Below are 14574 nucleotides of genomic sequence, written 5' to 3' on the forward strand. Positions count from 1 at the left end.
CAAGGGTTGGCCACTTCGCTGTTTACGCTGCTCGAATAGGCCAAGTCTCACAGCCATACAACAAAACAGCCCGTACTGTAGCTTGATACACACGTCCCTTCAGATTCAGGGATAAACCATTCTGACGCCATAGGTGTCTCAAGTTAGCAAACGCGACCCGAGCCTTGCAGATTCGTGCATTCACCTTATCTGTCACACTACAATCAGAACTAATACAGATGCGCAAAACGCTCCACAACCTCCAGTATCTCTCCCTGGATTGTAAGTGGCGTGTTCAGTGACTGCACGTCCACGAGCATGACCTTACACTTTGTGGTTGGAAAGGACGGGATGACACACAGATATTCTTGAGCCAGAGACAGGAACGACCTTCACCAATTTACATAATGTGCGGTGGATCTACAGTGATAATTGGGCACTTTGAAGGGCCAGGTGCCAATTTACGAAATCTTCAAAACTCTATATTTGACCATAGGTTTCATCCAACACTATCAGGAGCAGCTGATCGATGCGTACCGAAAAAAACAGCTATGGAAGTGTTCATTGCAATCGGTGACGTCGGAATCCAATTTGTTATTTCCAAATCCAGGGGTTGGATCGATTCCACGGGCCGATAATTAGAAGCCACGTGATATATTGAGCCTTGCCACGGGCGGATGGAATGCCTTAGGCTTCACGACATAGTGCATCAAGAGAGTTAATGAACCAAATAGCCAAGTAACCAAACTCGTGTTCAAAATCCGAGTTTTGGTTTGTGTTCTACGGATATTTGAAAAAGAGCTTAAACGCTAATTGCAAAAATTATAGCCATGAAAAGTAAAACAATATTATTCAAGTGATATAATATTTGCATTGTCTTGTTGTGCTTATGCTTACACACAACCCTCCTTAAAAATTTGAAAATCAACCATTAATATGAGGAATCTCGGAAAACTGTTCAAATGGCTTTGCTCACACATTCATACCAGGCCGAGTAAGTTCACCAAAGAGACAACATTCTGCCAAGCGGTTATTTTCTTTTTTGCGTTTATCACTGCTTTTTCTTCATTCTGAATCGTGGATGAGTTCGGATATCTGCAGTTTTATTTTGCCAGCAAATTGTGTAACGATGTCAACCGATTTAAAAATTAGCATTCATCGAATCGGTCCGCTTATCCCTGGCCGGTCATGTGGCCTTATCACACCGAGGTTGTTTGCATGACTGCTATTCAACTGGACTAAGAAATGCAGCTCGAAAACCAGTTGGCTAGACCGCGTATTTGACATCCGTTTCAGCTTGACCTTTGTCAACGTGGACACTTTAAACTCCAGCGTATATAATGTTGCCCGTTATCGCAGTGCGACTGGGTGAAGTGAGGCAGTCATTCTCTGACATATCCAGCAACCATATTTTTGTCAGCATGAATGTTCACAGATCAACCGAAAGACAGCAGAGATGGCGAGGAATATGGACCGCAAGCTAGTCCAACGAAAACCGCCTATTTGCTCAGTAGATGTGGATTGTTAAGTATCACATTCATGGGGATAATGGCTGGTGAGAATGAAATTGTTTGTTTTTGAAAAGATACATTCGGAGAGAGAAAAACGATGTTTGTAAAACCCAAGTGTTTCCGTCCTGAGTGATCGGGAACACTGGAATTTTCAGATCCCATTTGCAGTGACGGGTAGAGCCAATCAATGAAGTGGGCTGCGTTAAACTTGAAGGAAGCATTTGTTGTTTCGCAATATCCAAATATCGTCATATTTCCTGCAATCAGTAAACCGATAGAGCTTGCTGCTAAAACATCAAGACTGCGATTGGATAACTCCAGTGGCGTAACCAGATCTGTTATTCTCGTGAATGATACTAAGCACAGATTTTGTGCTAAAAGATGGAAAAATTAGCCAACACCACTCTCGTTTGAACGGTCGTACTCCTGTTCTGGCGTAATTATTCCGGTGAGTCCACACCAATGGGAAGCACTGGACTCGAGTTTCGCTCTCATTAGGGCTCATAAGCAGTGCATATCCAGTGATCTTGCACGGGATCTGAACCCCGGACACGTGACATGTGAGGCGAGCGTGTAACCACTACTCCACCAACACACGTTGGACGCATCTGAATACTCACGTCTGAACAGGCGAACGTGATCACTCTTGAGCGATGTAATTGGTGTGCCCGACGTAATGACGTCTTCTAATTAATCTAGACCTGTTAATCAACCCAAAATAACAATAAGATTGTTTAGAAAATCACTCGTTCAGAATCTCTCACCGCGCGACTGCATAAATCAATATAAATCAATCTCAATATACATTTAATGGAGTCAAGCTGGCCTAAAGTAAGTAGTGAACGTTTGAAAATAAGTCCCTACCAAGGAGAGTCTTACACTAGCGAACAGTTCATTCTTCCTGAGTGTGCCAGTACTGAAGGATTAAACTGTATTCTCTAGGAAGCATACTATTACACTAGGACGATGAGTCGACTCCACCTGGACCAGTGAAACTAAATGATTTGATTTCCGGGTGTAATCTACTTTCGTGTTTATGGCTTCCTTGTACAGTAACAAATATGCGTCATCCTCTTTCAAGCTTAGTTAGAAGAGTAATACTCCCTAGGGAAACAGCCTGTAGGTTTATTTGTGTCGAGACAAACAATATTTTCCTCGTCCTAGAGTACAAGATGAACGATCGTTCTGTTACGGCATGGCGGTGGTAAACATCTTTCGGCCGACAGGACGCAAAGTTCTAGTGTAGAAATTGTTACACCGAAACTAATACGGCTGTAAGCAGTCAGATTGCATTACATTTTATGAAAGACAAACTCCCTACGTTTTGTAGTGATTCCCAGTCTAGTGGGCATGCGCGGCAAACCTTAGTTGTCTAACTACCTGACAACATTTGTTTACTTTTCGAGGAGAATCCCTGCGGAATGGGACCTCTGATATCTGAATCTACCCCTTTTTTTGACAAATTCGTCTCCACAAGTTATGGACTAGCGCCGTTACGATAACTGTTCTAATTATTCTCCCTTCTTGACTAGAGAGACTGAAGACGTCCTTTAGTAGAATTGGATAACACAGAAGTTCGTCTGCTAAACTACCAAAATACCATATTGCACAGTTGTGCCCTTTTGTTTGTCCAAAATTTTGTGCTACGTCGAATGATGAGGGACGTCAGCACTTTAATGCAAAATCGCCTCTCTGAGCTGATATCTGGCATTCTGAGCTCACTGACACATGAGCTAGAGGGTTGTCAGAAGCATAGTGTCACAGAAGGAGGAGGCAGATATGGGACTTTCCTATCTTATTCTCAATACTCCTCGGATTCTGGATGGACTGCACCGTCTGGAGGCAAGCGACCAAGTGAAGCACGGTGCAGTCACACTCAAATGTTTGGCATGGTAAGACATCAATATCCCGATGTGGGTAGCTGCGATCCGTTCTGTTTCATTATATCTCAGTGGACATTCAGACTAGCTTCACTCCTGATCAAGCGTACAAACGTCAGTATGGACATAAAAGACCGGAGAACCACGGCCACGAAATTAATAGACAGCTGACGCTGAATTCCAGAGTCAACAGGGCTCTCAATTGAAATAATTCATTTGTTTATGTGCGGCCATTAGGTAGAAAGATATCTGACTCCAGCGGTCCCTACCAAACGCCTTCATCATCATCATCATCATCATCATCATCATCATCATCATTATTATCATCATCGTCATCATCGTCATCATCGTCAGCTGTAATAACCGCGTACTCGTCGTACAGTAGTTGTAGCTGCCGCAGTTTCGTTCACCGATGGTTTTTTTGGAGGGGGTAGGTAGACTGGGCTGTCAAGTGAGGGGAAGTTTGCATTGAAGGCAATAGCTTGGATGCACGAGCGCCACTGAGGGCGCGACTGGGCCATATCTGACAACTGTGGGGGGTTAGAAAAGGAGCTGTGCATTAAAGGCAGCAGCTTGAATTCACGAGAGCCATTGGGGGCGCGACTGGGCCATATCTGACAATGTCTCTAGCCATTGATATGGCCCGTCTCGGGGTCCGCATCCAATAAGACGGCAGTGACCAGCGCAGCTGAGTTTGCTGGCAATGGCTTTTATACTTCGTTGCCAAGTCATTGTTTGACCACCTCTGGCTCTCATCCACTCTTCACGTGGTTGTGCGAAAAGTGCCCTTCGAGTAAGTCGGTCGGCTGGCATATGCAACACGTGACCAAGCCAGAGCAACCTATGCAGTGTGATCAGTTCTTCTATCAAGGGTGAGTTATTTCTCCCGAATACCATTCGACGTACTTCAGCATTGCTGATCCGGTGTTCCCACTAGATTCGAATAACGCTCCGAAGACATCGATGGTCAAACACTGAAAGTCTTTTGACATCCTCGGCGCACAACGGCCAGGTTTCTGATCCATATAGTAATATAGAGCGCACCGCAGCATTGTAAACCCAACCCTCGTCACGCCTACGCCACAGGTAACGTAGGAAGGTCAGATTCCTAAAAGCAACTTCAGAACGCCTGGAAACTACTGCTCCACCAAAAACTCAACAGGAAAGTTGGCAAGCATCCAGGCCAGTCAATCATTCAATCAATTCAGCAAAACCTGGTGAGTGTTCTTGCACGTCACAGAAGCACGACCGAATGTGATCAGCGTTCGGGCTTTTTCACAGGGGCACGATCGCTGTTGATGGGTGTTCATTAACGCCTATCAGACAGCCTGGATCAGTGTCAGAAAGTCCCCTTTAAATAGCATGGGGCCGTTGTAACTTTTGCTCTCGCACTCGCACGCACTCAAGCTCTCGCACCCGCATTGTTGAAATGTAGCGATTGTGTTCCCTTCTGTGAGTCTTTTTCCTCCGGCATTAGGCACTGGAGCGGGTCAGCAGCAGATACCACAGATTGACGAATCAGCAGATATAACAGTTCGCAAAAGCTGTTCTGGCCTTCCCAATCCGGATGGAAATTTCATCTTTCGCGAGACCACCGGGACTGATACAGCTGCCCAGGTAGACAAATTTGTCTACTACCTCAATCGGTTCATCCGCAAGCATGAGGCTAGGGTTCGAGCCCACCCAGTCTTGCAGTAGCACTTTACACTTTGCAGGTGTGAAGCGCATGCCGCACCGCGGGGCAGAATTATTTAGATTATTTAATATTGTTTGCAGTACTACGGGATCATGAGCTGTAGGCTTGGCCGCTCAAATCATAGACTGATTCAGCGTGTAAATCAACGAGCGCCGATCACCGATCCATTATTTGGTCTGTTTGTAAATCGGCGCATTCTATGCCAGGCAGTATGGACGTATGAAAATCGAACATACCAAATTGCTTGCTTGACAAATACCTACATCTCCAGCAAACTGACCAGCGGCGTTCTTATCCAAGTCATGCTTCTATGCAGGGTCTTTTTCACCTCGCTATTCAAGTGACCAAAAGCGTATTCTGCATTTTAAACAACATGATCCTATATTGATAGTATCATTCTATCCGATTTCCTTTGAGCGTTTCGCTCTTGACGAGGGCCACTGCATTAAGTAGAAGGATTGAAACTTAACGGTAGCTGGAATTCCCCACTGATCCACACATGTTTGACTGCATTTCTATCGCTTTCTCCAGCCTTGCATTCAACATCGCATTGACTGCAGCTTGGTTTGTGGGATTTAACACCAAGCTGGGGCAGAATGTTGTTGGATACATGTCCTATCGATCGTCCGGTTTGACTTGAAGAAGCCTGTTATTAGAAATCTTCGATCATCAATGAAATACATGCGGGCTCTCGTGTTTGTGTTTTTCACTCAAAGAAAAAAACCGAACATTTTTTACTAGGACTTTGTAAAAGCTGGACTTATTCCAAAGAAAATGTTGTGCACTACTGCAAAAAAACGAATGCAGGAGAAGTGTGGCCGTTTCTCAAAAGAGTATTGAGGATACGTCTCCTCAGGTGCTGACAAAACCTTTGCAAGCCAGCTGTCAAGTCTCGCAATCAAATAGCCTAATACCTGGCGAAATCCTAATTTAACAGATTTATCCAATAAGTCTGGACAACCTTCAAATTTCTATTACTCTCGATCATTTGAAAAGAGCTGTAGCAGTTTCTCTCCGACAAATAAAGCCTGAATGCTTTAGAGATGTGTGAGAAAACTCCACAAGGTTTCCAAGCTCGTTTTGCTTAGTTTTCTGTCAGAAGAGGTACCGTATTTTGTGCGTCTACATGAACATAAGAGTCATCCAAGAACGTGTTCATTTCTGACTTACACATATCGAGTGCGTCTATGTCGATTTGACTATTTAACATTATAGCTGGTATGTTATGAGACTGAAAAACAACTCCCACTAACACCGGTCAGTACGCTTATTCACGTCCCAAAACCTGGGTGCCATTGATGCTTTATAGGTGGGATATTATGAATAAAACCTGGTACCTATGTTGAAACGTAACATGAAATATTCGACGCTATTGAGTCTGGACCTCTGTGTGGAAGCGTTTGATTTGACAATCAAATCTCGACTGGGTGGGCGTTTAGTGATATCCCGGCTGCATTGGCTGCACCTGCTACAATTTCTTTTCCCAGGAGGCATTCAAAATCATATAAATTGTGCTGACTTTGACTACTGAGTACTGATAGAAAAACGACCTACCTAGAAACTTCTCGTGTTCTACTGATGCCTGACAAAAGATTCAACGTCAGAGGTACATCAGATTAACCGGATAACTGCGGAGAACGTCGACGTCCGCTGTTCGAATGCCAAAGCTTTTGATACAAACCTTCGTTTGTAAGAGTAGACTGAGATTATGCAAGAATTATCAGAAATGTTTTTAGTCAAAAAATGAATACAATCTCCGAACTGTCCTTTTATCTGAGGGGTATTTTGTCCGGAGAGAAATAGAAAGGATTCCGCCCAAGAAAACCTCACTGGTTTAGTAAAAAACTTTTTTTATACGAAATTTATCCTCAACTGAAATGGCATTTTGTGTATAGTTAACCATTTTTGAAGTTCGACTTACTGATTCATAAAATACTCTGGGTAGACAGGAGAAATAATGGCGTCAGCAAATCAAAAAAATATAACAGTGCTCATATAAAAGAGGAATCGAGCACAACACCCATTGAATATTGCCCAATAAATGTTCAACAGATTTCTATTCTGAACTATCCCCAATGACAGACTCTATTAAGTTTTATGGTTTCTAGCTTTAGATTGCGCACACGATATAAAGGCGGAGAGCGATAGTCTCATAAATCGGTACTTAATCTGAAAAACTGGATTCAGTCAGATTGAAAGCCCTTCCACAAGTCGCAGTGGGGTGCAAAGTACGAACTGAATTAAAACCATTTTATCGATTTTGTCCTACAAAAGGTCATTCCACCAGTTGTTTCAAACATTGGGAACTAACTAAATTTTGTTTACAAAATATGAATTCAGGATTGATTAGAGTCGTCCCCTGCTTAAACAAATGCATCGAGTTGATCAATATTCACTCGAAAGTATTGCTATTATTATTGTCCCTGACACAAACCTCAGAAAACAGATTTTTGAGAACGGATATCTAAGTTAAATGTGTCTTCGTATCAGACATATTTTTGGGAATTTCTCCACTTTGAGGCTTACAAAGCAGTTCACCTGGCCGAATGCAAGAGAGGACATTATATTCCAACGAAATAGGAGCCCACCACAGTTAGCTACATTTAGGACTTTGTGAACTGGCGAGGCCCACAGGGTCTCAGACAAACGGATTAAGACGCAAGCGCAGGCTGAATCAACTGACATCCAAACTAGCCTGCCCTGGTAAAAAAAATCGCGCACAAATATAAAGGAAAAAGGTGGTCGGAAACGGAAGAACGCGTGAAACCGATGCCAATTTAGTGCGATTTTTTTTATTTTATTGGAAATATTCCTGTCGGTTGTTCACCCGACGAGTTGATATACAATTTGAAGACTGACAAGCCGTATTGATAAGAGGATATCATATTCACGTTTTAGAAATAGAAGGAAGACAGGTGTGTAGGTTTTTCGGTTATAAAAGACGCCGCTTTGAGTCTGAGTGCACAGAAACAATTTCACACACTGTCTCTACGGCACCCCGTGTTGTCCATGTATTTTGTGTACCCGAAGGAAAATCTACACTGGCGTGGGAGATTTTCACAATAAAGCCAAGTGGGGATTTTGTGATGGATCTGTGGAATGCTCTCACCATAATATTTACGCTAGTCTCCTCATGAAATGATGTAACTCCAAGGTAGGCATCTTTAGCGCCAAGGCAAGCCACAATGTGAAGACCTAAGCCGATGTTGGTAAGTGCCTTTGCTGATGCACTTGATGAGAGGTCGTTTTGCTGAAATTCTGTGGTATTATGGAATCAAATGAACTAAATGTATGTTGCGTGGTTTTTGTTTCATTTATCTGCCATCAAGTAACCGCGTTGCAGTGAAACCGTTTTCAATAATTTTTGATGAGTGTTTGGCTGATGAACTTGCTTGAATACTTGGGGAATTTTTAATAATCCAGCAAAAAGCAGGCCTTGCTAACGGTTTTTTAAATAATTATTTTTACTTTTGGGAAAACTTGTTACCTGATTATTCCCCGACTGATACGAATGTCATAATAATTCTGAATCTATCGCTTCGGCATTATGACCGGATGTTACTCATCCACATAGGTAGACGCATGAGAGCTTCCGCCCTTGCCGACGATCATCAGGTTCACGCACAAGGGTCTACAAAAATATTCTAGAACAGTTTTTATTTATTTAGTGCAATCGGTTTCTCATAGAATTTTATATTTTATTGTCGAAAAATTCAAAATAAAACTCCTCACCAGTCAGTTGGACAAGTTAATTCAGCCGGTGAATCGGGTCGATCTCCACTCTCGTTCATTTGTGAGCTCCTGGGGGCAAGCCTCTTTCATGTGTTAATCAAACAAGTTTATAAGATCTGGCTATCTCATGTCCTGAACAGATATATCTTCTGTTGATTAGAAGCACTATGCATACAGGAAGAATTCCAGAAAGAATTCAACCTAGCACCGGAGTAAATAGTCAAACTTCCTCAGACACATAGTATCACCAATTGTATAAGTAATAACAGTTCGCAAAGACAACTAAGTCGTCAACCTGAGTCCATTTCATGATAACTAAAGCAGGGTCAATCGATCGTCACAACCAAGAAAGTTACTGGGTCGTCGTTCGATAAGTCGGGCACACCAATCACATCGCTCGATTTCGAACACGTTCACCTGTTCAGACGTGATAATTCAGATGCGTCCAACGTGCGTTGGTGGAGTAGTGGTTACACGCTCACCCCGCATATCAGATGTCCGGGGTTCAAATCCCGGCACGGCCATTTGGTATGCACTGCTGATGAGGCTCTAATAAAGTGAAACTCGAGTTCAGTGCCTCCCTTTGGTGTGGATTCAGCGGAATAATTACGCCAGAACAGGAATACGACCGTTTAAACGAGAGTGATGTGGCTAGGAACAAAAATACCTATCCCGCAAAACCCCAAAACTGTAACGCATTTAGTCCCCATGAAGCAAGCCCATAGTATAATGTCGATTCTCCAGTCGGCGATAAAAGCTTGACGAATAAAATGGTGTTTTGCAATCAACCGTAAAACCACTTCCCACACCATTTGTCGATCTGGTGACACTCAATCAAAAAGACTGGCACGGCAGTGTGCACAGACTGAACTCAAGAAAATCCAGACGAAATGGTAATTAGTCGTGATCAGTTTCTCGTGATGGTTTGTTTGCAAAAGAAACCGGCGAACAGTTAGACTTACCTGCTTACCGGACCATCCGTCTGGCATCTGTCTGCCACAGTCAAAAGGCCAATAAATAGGTGATGATCGTCAATCCGACAAGCAGGCCTCGGGTAGAATTGTTTAGTAGAGAAATCAATAAATAAGGGAATTATCTACAATGGTGTTTTTCGTAAACTAAAAGCCACAGATTTGACTGTAGTTTACTTAATTTTGATCACTAGGCTATCATTTTACTCCACGAATACAAACTTATCTCGCCAAGTTGTAAAGTAACCACAATATTTTGTTTTCCATGTCTTTTGAGAAAGTGTTTTTGAATAATGAATATGCAACTTTCACAGAGATTCACTTGTGTCTTCCGTGAAAACCAAATTGATTTGCAACCGGGTGTAGTTGTCGCAACTTTCAGAGCTGTTTTAATGACAATCTCGCCGTGCATTCCAGCAGTACCGTGAGAGATTTCACACGTATATGCTTCTTTGGCATTTGTTTCTATATCCACATGACTGAACAAGCATTCGAGACTACGGATTGGCCAACTCGTTTAGATTTTGTGATAAATCGAGATCTGTACGATGGAGAAGGACGTTTTCCTAATGGATTCTTTATTACATGCGAAAACGAATAATCTAAACACTGAGCTCCTCAGATGGTTTTTGCTTCGGGAAGATTAATTGCCCATTTGCAACTTCAAGCGAGGAACAGTACAGAAACCTATTTTTCGTAATTAAAGGCTATCGCATTAAAGATTGGATAAACATCTTTGCAATCTATAATTATCCCTCGGGTTCAGTGTTTTTCTGAGTTATACTCAAAACACTAGGTTAATTGGTGAAACAAATATTTATGAGGGAAGGCAGGTAGCAATATTTAAGAAAAATGGCAGTATTTTGTAGCGTGCCGTACAAAGGCTCTTTTACTATCCATGTAATATTTTGTTTTGTGTATTCATGAGCATGCCTATTTATTTTTTTTCATCCAGTAGATTCTGTCCGGCGGTCAGCGCTGGCTTATCAAGCATCACGTGTGTAACCCCCGGAACTCTTAGAAAAAACAAGACGGATGAAGAATGAAATTGTCAAATTTTTGACGTCACTAATTTGCTTGCTTGAGCTGTGTATATATTTCACACACTCACGTTAATTCCCTTCTCTTTTAGGAATTAATTTAAAATCGATTGGTAAATTCCTCTGGCGGTTGTTGAAGCTTCGTGAAATGAAAAAGATACGCCCTGGAAATGGTTGTCTGCATACCTGTAAAAGGAAAAAGGCCTTCGCTGTGGAGATATTTATTAGAAAATGCCAAATAAACAGTTACAGACTAGTGAATATGGAACAAAACTCATATGCATCTTATTTTAAAAAAATCGAATATTCATCTTCTCTTTGAAAGCGTCTTCCTGAACCTTCTTGGATGTTCATTGACTGTTGCTCAAATGCAACAAATGCTACAAAGTGACTCCACAAATTCCGCAATAGATCCCACTTTTCAAGAGATGCTAATCGGATTTACAAGAAAACATACTACTCGCATGTCTCCCCCATCAGTAGTATCACCTCTATTGGTCTCTTGTGAACAGGATACTCGTCTACCGAGACATTTAATTTGCAAACGTGGTGGAGATAACATGTTGGCTCGAAACCCACAACAAAGAATACCCTTCTAGAAGAATTCGCTCAAGTCCTAGTGAGAATACTCAAGATGGCATGTATCGAGAATTTCTGTGCCCTTCGAGTTGGTACTTGAAGACCATTCTTTTGGTTCCCGTTTACATGGCGTCCTTCCCCTTCACATGCAAAGTGAAGCATCAACGAATCCGTAATAAATGTCATGACACCCAAATTGTTTTGAAATGAAGAGTTGCATATATTCGATATGCGTGTGATATGAAATTTGCGTGCACGGAACTTCGGTCAGCACCGGATTACGTGGACTGCAAAACTGTTGGTTATTAGCACGTTATCTGTAGCAGACGCTAACGGAAAGAGAGAGCAGTAGGTGAACCAGCTCCGAACATAACGGAACTACATAACTACCAATGGAATAACCGCTTTTCGTTGAGACAGATTTCATTGTTTGATCTTCACTAGCCCTTGACAGTTGTATTCTTAGGATCACTTTTGACCGCTTGTACGCAACAGTGATCGATAGAGCGGATGGCTTGCACATTCATTGACTTTTCTGATCTGGTCGAGCGCACCAGGCGATCAGGCGGCTATCCTGACCGAGGTTCACGGTCTAATAAGAGGGCATTAAGGGACTGTGGTCAACAACCGATATCTGTGTACTTCTTTTAGGGGCCTTTGTATAAATTCCAAGGCTACAGCCTAATTTTATCAGACATTTCGTAAGACGACATAACCTAACTAATTTATACGTACAAGAAGGATGCTCTACAACCATGCTACGTCTCATCACTAGCTGTCCACAAACCTTTAACTTGAACAGTAAAGCAGTTTGATGACCGAAAATTCAAGTTCCCAAATTCGCTTTTCCGTACAGGGCTATCAGTATGACAATGTGCGCAAAGTCCACGCCTGATAGCGGAAAGTCTGCAGATGAATAAAACATCTTACCGTATTCCGAGGCACAGTTCGCAAGAGTGAATGCATTCTCAAAGAAATAAGGAACAACGAAGTACCTTCGATCAGCACCAGTGAGCAAATGTATTACCTAGCTTGAACGCTAGTTTTCATACCTCTTAGAACAAACTACAGTGAGTTGCACCCCAACGGCTTTCGGTGGGAATATGCTTTTGAGTAATTTTGTCGCTTCGCCAGCTTTGTTCAGCTGGCTGAGACCTGAGACTGTTGAATCTTTGGACTGAATTGAGTGATGGTAACCAGCATGTCATGGCCGCATTGAGTTCTTATCTGAAATCCAGGGACTATAATAAATGATAAGTAACTATTAAATATTTAGTTCCATGTCAATCACTGCATTAAGTACCATTAAGTACAATGCCTTTGTGAATAAGATCAGTTGGTTTCGGAATGCACTGATTGGGATCAAACAACAAGATTCGGAGAATCGATCGCAGGCGAATTTCGTCATGTGTAAAAAGAAAAACACTTGCTCCACTTAGCTCATAACAAGTGGTTTGGGACCACTAGATATTTGTGAACTGTTAAACCCTTCACACACTCATCTGCGGTCTTAATTCCCTTGAGTGGATCCTTGTCAGGCTTAAGGAACCTATCGGAAGATGGCTTCAAGTTTACACAACGACATTTAATCCGTTGGACAGATGTAACCAATCAGGTGCGTCTTTCAAGCCCATGGATGTGACAAAGTATGGACAGAGGTAATCCAGCCTAGTAGTGTGTCTTTGCTTGCGCTCTATATACGTGAAACTCTCGTTTCACCCAAGTTCAGCAAGCAAGAAAGCTTGTGTGGTGTAATAGGTTCTATCTACTCCGGTTGCCAGCTTAATGAATATTGTCGGCTACTTGTGTCGCCCGTTATTCCCTTGAAGCTAGCCATCATCTCCAAGCTACTTGCAGAGAACAAAAGAAGAATGTGTACCGCTTAGATGAGGGGACTGATATCTGGAAATTCTGACCAAGTGGCTGAACGGCTAAGGATTCAGATTACTAATAGACACGTCATGGGTTCGAGGCTCCTTTGGGTTTTGTGAGATGGGTATAGCTAGTTTGTGAAACAGTCATTAAGTTCCTTTTGAGTTCTTACCAAAGAGTGACGTCACGGACAGGACATACCCTCGAGCAAAAGAACTCAACCCTCGTTGCACCATCAATCAGATTGCCTCAGTTTGTTCACAAGCTTCACCTAAACTAGGGTTAAGGTGATACATCACAAACGGTTACATTTATCGCAACGGATATGTCAGATTCTACTCAAATAAATTCCATACAGTTGGATACTGAGCATAGAATTTCGTTAAGGAAAAGATGACAACGGGCGATGCAGCTGTCCTTAATGTAAGCGATCAGTCAACTAACCGTTCACACCCGTCACAGTTGCTCAGTGCATCATCAAGCTGGTAAGGTAGTAAATAAAAGAATTTACAATTCGGAACCTCCTCACTGAAAGTTATTGATCGGTAAAATTGCATGAGATGGAAATGAATTAGTAAGAAATCAACAGCTAACTTACCTATGTGGGCATTCATAGCCAATAAAACCGGTATTTTTTGTCATTCACTGAATTCGTTTGGATGTACCTGAAAGTCGTTGAATTTGATGAGTATTTTGAAGTGTTCTTCTGATCCGGCGATATGTTTACCATGGGATTAAGGCAAACAGCAAATCAGCCAGAGTTCTTTGTGTACCGGATGGGTTAAAGTGACATTTTCTGAATTCGCTTGTATGTATAGGTAATTATTGTTGAGAACTGATCATTTTGCGGTAACAAATAAAATTCACTGTAGGATGTCCAGGATTTACTTGAGCCAGGCTTCTGCAGACAGCTGATTTGCATTCACTCTAACAGAAAATCAAACTTTTAAACCAGTCTGGGATGTGTGATTTGTCTTGGGGATGCAACAAGTATGTCGGGTGTGCAGAAGGCCGTCACAATGACCGCGGCGGTTGTATCAGTGTGATTTAAGGTGTGGACTACTTTCCACCTCCTGATTTACTTCCTTTCGCAGAAAAGTCGCATATGTGTGATTCAGCACGACTGCTCTAGACTAAAAAAATGATTCTTTAAGCCGTCTTAAGGTTTGGATAGTGAGTAGGATTAAAAATGCAATCAATATTTCTAAAAACCGATGCTATCTAACCTTACCTTTATTTCATTTGGCTTATCAAAATGCGTTAAGAATTCCGGGAGGAGATATAAGCAACGACGTAGTCGAACCTCAGAGTCTA

The sequence above is a fragment of the Opisthorchis viverrini genome (genome assembly GCF_000715545.1).
Source record: "Opisthorchis viverrini unplaced genomic scaffold opera_v5_117, whole genome shotgun sequence".
NCBI lineage: Eukaryota > Metazoa > Platyhelminthes > Trematoda > Opisthorchiida > Opisthorchiidae > Opisthorchis > Opisthorchis viverrini.